This window comes from Chenopodium quinoa, unplaced genomic scaffold (genome assembly GCF_001683475.1).
Source record: "Chenopodium quinoa cultivar QQ74 unplaced genomic scaffold, ASM168347v1, whole genome shotgun sequence".
Classification (NCBI taxonomy): domain Eukaryota; kingdom Viridiplantae; phylum Streptophyta; class Magnoliopsida; order Caryophyllales; family Amaranthaceae; genus Chenopodium; species Chenopodium quinoa.
Genome location: NW_018743218.1, coordinates 218,459 through 224,458, shown reverse-complemented (window position 1 = coordinate 224,458; position 6,000 = coordinate 218,459).

Genomic DNA, 6,000 nt, shown 5'->3' with positions numbered 1-6,000 from the left:
GTCCTTCCCAGTTGGGAGTTAGTTTGCCAGACTCATTAGCCCTACCAACTGCTTCCATTTTTCTAAGTACAAAGTCCCCCACTTTGAGTGGACGCCTGTGTACTTTTTTGTTGTATGATCTAGTCATTCTCAGGCGGTAAATTTCATGGCGCAAGACAGCATTGCCCCTCCTTTCAGGAAGTGAGTCTAATGTCAGGCGCATGGCTTCCCAGTTTGCCTCTTCGTCATATAGCATTACTCGAAGAGTCGGCTCGTAATGTTCTATTGGAAAAACAGCTTCCGCACCATAAGTTAGGAGGAATGGAGTTTCTCCAGTCGCCCCTTTTTCAGTCGTCCTAATGGCCCAGAGAACATGTGGTAATTCATCCGCCCATAGGCCGCCTGCTCGTTTAATCTTTTTCTTGAGACTGTCTGAGATGATTTTATTAAAGGCTTCTACCTGGCCGTTTGCTTGTGGACGGCCGACAGATGCAAAGTAGTGTGCAATTCCTTGGTCACCCAACCAGCTTTTGAGAACGGGCGTCTCAAATTGGGGACCATTATCAAAAACCATAGACATGGGAACCCCGAACCGAGTGATGACATTTTTCCAAATGAATGAAATTACATCCTTCGTCTTGATTCCCTTTACAGTCTCCGCCTCTACCCATTTAGTGAAGTAGTCGACGGCAACAAGTATGTACCTCCTTCCGCCTGTAGCAGGCGTATATGGACCCAGAATATCCATGCCCCACTTAGCAAACGGTAGTGGGCTATGGATGGTAGTGAGGTCAGTAGCCGGACGGTGAATTAGTTTGCCAAACCTTTGGCACTTGTCACATTTTTTCACCATCACCATCGCATCTGCTTCTAAAGTAGGCCAAAAGTAGCCCTGCCGCCTTGCCCGTTGAGCAAGCGTCCTACCGCCTATATGGGAAGCACAGTAACCAGAGTGAAGATCGTCTAGAATCTCTCGTCCCTTTTCTGGAGTAACACACTTTAAGAAGGGTTGAAGGTACCCCCTTTTGTGAAGTTCTCCCTTTATTATTTCAAAACTGGTTGCTCGTTTTTTCAGTGCTGCCGCCTGTTGATGATCATCCGGCAGGGTACCATTTGTCAGATATGCCCTGATTGGATCCATCCAGGTCGAGCTTCTGTCTAAGATTCCAATAGGTTCTTCCTCAATGCTTTTCCTCTCCATTACTTCCCAAAAAACAATTCGAGGAGTATCACAGGAGGCGGATGATGCTAATTTTGAAAGTGCATCCGCCTGGTTGTTTTCTGATCTCGGCACTTGGGTCAGATGGAAATCCTCAAGGGAGCCGACTGCTTGTCGGACCGCCTGTAAATACTTGATCATGGTCGGATGGGTTGCTTCGTATTCGCCATTGTACTGACTCACTATCAATTGTGAATCGGAACAGGCGTCTATTTTTCTTGCTCCTGCCGCCTTGCACATGCGGATTCCTGCTAGTAAAGCTTCATATTCTGCCTCATTGTTTGAGGCCTGAAAACTGAAGCGTAGAGCATACTCGTACATGTCGCCCTCTGGCGACTGACATATGACGCCTGCTCCACAACCATTTAAAGTAGAACTTCCTGCCACATATACCTTCCAGACTTGGTCTGTAACTTGAGAGTCAGGAGGACGAGTCATCTCAACAATAAAGTCAGCAAAGGCTTGCCCCTTCACTGCTTTTCTAGGCTCGAAGGTAACTTCGAGGCTCTGTATTTCTATGGCCCATTTGATCATTCGGCCTGACGACTCCATGATGGTCAGTGGCCACTTGATAGGTTGGTCTGTATACACGACGACTGCATGTGCCAAAAAGTAGGGCTTCAAGTTTTTAACAGCCATGAAGAGTGCGAGACCAAATTTCTCCACTAAGGGATACCTCAACTCGGCATTTTTCAGTACTTGACTGACAAAGTAGACCGGGAGCTGACAGCCGTCTCTTTCAGCAAGGAGAACAGCGCTTAACGCATGATCAGAGACGGCCAGGTACATGTAGAGTACTTCTTTGGGCAAAGGGCTGACCAGCCTCGGCAAGGAATGCAAGTGAACTTTCAATTTCTGGAAGGCCGCCTCAGCATCCGGCCCCCATTCAAACCTTGCCTTTTTCTTAATTGCCTGGAAAAAGTATAGGCATTTGTCGCCTGATCGGCTTAGAAATCTTCCCAAGGCCGCCAGACAACCTGTTAACTTCTGAACCTCTCGGATGGTACGAGGCGACTGCATGTCAATGACCGCCTGCACCTTCTCAGGGTTCGCCTCTATTCCTCTCTGATTGATAAGGAATCCGAGAAATTTCCCAGACTCAACTCCAAAGACACATTTCTTGGGATTGAGCATGACATGGTGCCGCCTAAGTGTGGCGAAAGTTTCTCGGAGGTCCGACAGATGATCTTTCTGAAGTTTAGACTTGACGATCATATCATCAATATATGCCTCGACATTTCTCCCAATTTGATCAAAGAACACAGTGTTTATCATTCGCTGGAAAGTGGCCGGGGCATTCTTAAGACCAAACGGCATGACCGTGTAACAGTATAACCCCTGATCAGTGACGAAGGCCGTCTTCTCCTGATCTCTCTTCCATAAAGGAATTTGATGGAAACCAGAGTAGGCGTCCATAAAGCTCATCAAAGCATGGCCGGCTGTTGAGTCGACTAGGTTATCAATTTTAGGCAGAGGGTAACTCTCTTTGGGGCACGCCTTGTTTAAGTCTGTGTAGTCTACACACATTCGCCAGGTGCCATTCGGCTTTTTAACAAGCACTACATTTGCAACCCAGTCTGGGAAGTAACATTGCCGAATGAACCCTGCATCAAGTAATTTTTTAACTTCGGCGGCTGCCGCCTGATTTCTTTCTTCGCCATGGTTCCGCTTCTTCTGCCGTACCGGCTTCTTTTTCGGATCCACGACCAGTTTATGTACCGCCAGATCAGGACTAATGCCTGGCATTTCATGGACTTCGAATGCAAAGATGTCCTTGTATTCTTTCAATAGTTTGTGAAAGTCATCACCCAGGACTCTCAGAGCAGTCGTCCCAACTTTGACTGTTCGGTCAGGACGCGATTCGTCTAAGATAAGGTCCGTATGCTCACCAGCCGGCTGAGGGCGGAATTCATTCGACCGCTCCTCTGCCAATGATTGCTATTTTCTGTCTTTTCTTGCGGCCCCTGTCTGGGATGCCTTTCTCTTCTTGCCGCCTTCTTTTTGAACAGGCGCACTCTCCTTGACATTGTCAAGATCTATTTTTCCACCACTCGACCCAGTGGCCATAACAGTGGGCTTGACATCGGAGAGATAGCACTCTCGGGCCATCCTCTGATCTCCCCTTAGGGACCCGACTGTTCCATTATCCCTCTCAAACTTGAGCAACATAAGAGATGGGATTATAACAGCCTTGGAATTATTCAGGGTTGGTCGTCCCAGAATCATGTTGTAGGCCGAGAGTTCTTCTACTACCAGGAACTGGACTACCATGTGTCGTCCTTCCCCTTTTTCGCCCAGGCGGATGGGTAAATCCACTCGTCCCACTGGGTGGACGACTCCTCCTCCAAACCCTACTAAAGGGTGGGATGCCGGATGTATGCAATCAGTCTGATATTTTAGTTTCGACAGACATTTGCTACTGATGAGATCTGAGGAGCTTCCGGTATCTATGAGGATTCGGCCAACTCTCTGGTTGGCCACTTTACATTCAATAACGATAGGGTCGTCATGCGGCCCTCTTACCCCTCCTAGATCTTCAGTGATGACAATCTCAGAAAATGAATATTTGGAGGGTCGTTCTTGGTGAACGGAATTTACATCTAACCGTCTGATATTGTCTTTGTTGCCCCTAATAGTGGGGCCGCCTCCTAAGAAGCCGCCTGCAATGGTGTAGACGACTGCATCATCTGTATCGGAGCTGTCGGCCTGTTGATTCTTTTTGGTCGACTGCTTTTTTGAGGAAGTGTTCCCCGTAGATTTCTTGACATAAGTGTCAAGATCACCTTGCTCAGCCAGGCTGTCCAAATACCGCATGAGAGTGATGCATTCATTGGTGTGATGACCAACATCTTCATGATAATCACAGAATTTTTCTTGGTTCCGGTTGTTTGCAGAACCCTTCATGGGGACCGGCTTCTCAATTGAGATCCGTCCCTTGATTTCCTTTAGGATAAATTGGCTATCCTTGTTAAACGCATACTTTGGGGAGTATAGTTTGAATTCTTTTTTCTTTTTCTGGGCCGGCTGTTTGGAGGAATCAGCCGCCCAGACCTCTTTTCTCTTCTCGTCTTTGTTTGACGACTGTTTCTGTCGTCCTTCTCTTTTGTCGGACCTTCTCCCGTCCGACTGTTTTACCGTACTACAATGATCAGTCGCCTGTATATAGGCTTCCGCTTCAATCAAGGCCTCTTGAAGAGTCGCCACCCTCTTTCGGACCAAATCAAATTTGAAGGTCGACCCGTCTTTGAGACCTCTGAAAAAGTCAGTATAGGCTACTTCATCCGGTAACCCTTGAATCTGTATTCTCATCAGGTTAAACCGCCTGATGTAAGAACGAAGCCCCCCCTTCTCGCCCTGCTGAATTGTTCCTAAATCAAGGGTCGTCTTCTTCGCAGGGATGTTCATGGCGAAGTTGGAGGTGAATAAGTAAGCAAGCGTCTTGAAGCTATTTACACAACCAGTCGGCAGGTTGCCGAACCATTGTTGTGCGATTCCTTTGAGAGTCGCTGGGAAACACTTGCACCAAGTGGGATCATCCAACCCTTGGAGGTACATCAGGTTGGTGAATGCCATCAGATGGTCTTCTGGGTTAGTAGTGCCGTCATAGGCGCCTACTAATACATTTTTCACTTTGGCCGGCTGAGCGGCTTCAGTAATTTCCTTGGAGAAGGCCGACGGCTGTTCGCCAAGTCTAAGCAACCGTAGCTGCCAGTCCATAGGTTGGACGTGTTTTGCTGCATGTCCACCAAACGGAGGTGGCTGTAAAAAATATTGTTGTTGCGGTACAAACGGTAAGTTTGGTACCGCCTGGTCGCTATGATAGCCGGACTGACGGGAGGTGCCGCCTGACTGACTCTCATGATACGACTGAGTATGCCTCATCGAGGTATTTCGCAGACTGTCTTGGAGGTTTGAAGTAGAGGTCGACTCTGACAATCGATCACTCTTCTTCTGCTCTAGCAGTAGCCGAGCGTCTGTGTATGTTTTCCTCGACCCGTCCGCCTGAATATGACGAACAGGTTTCCTATTTCCTGGAGTAGGAAAACGGTATTTTGTGAAATCAAGGGCAGGTGGCTCCCGCTTCCTAGATTTAGGATGAGGAGTCACCTCTCGCCCTTGAACTGGCTTCCTCTTCTGTGAAGTGGAGGGTTTCTTAGCCGACTGCTCCTTGTCCAGAGCAGGCGGCTTCTTGTTGATCAACTCTTGAATTTCTCCCTTGAAGTCCCTCATGAAGGTCATGAGTTCACTCCTTGTGATGGGAGCAGACCCATCAGTCGGCTGTTGCCGAACAGGCGGTGCGCCTGCTGGCTCGCTTCCTATATGAAGATGTTCCCGTTCCCTCCTTTCGGTATGACGGGTACGTCGGGCCCTTAGGGTCCCGTCTGAAGCTGTGTGAGCTTCTACTTCAAATTCATTCTCAGTATCGTGGTCCGACAGAACTAGAGGGTCGTCCAGGGGACGTCTCTCTTCAGGAGTCGGTACAAACGTGGATGCCATCTCAGAAGTACTCTCCCCACAGACGGCGCCAAGATGTTTCGGGGTTTTCTGATGTCCTGCGGGAGTGTTACAATTCCGAGACTGGAACCGGACGCCTGTACCTGCAAAACAAACGGATGCTCCGGATGATTGGAGATCCTCCTCCGACGGTCAAGTTAGTACTTGATTAAGGAGTAATTAATGCGGAAATTAAAGTGATTGGGTCTCTCTAGGTGAGAGTGTTTAATGTGTGTAATCTGCGTTTTTTAGCATGTCCCCTCCCTTAATGAGGATTAAGGGAGGTATTTATAACCTCGGGAAACGTG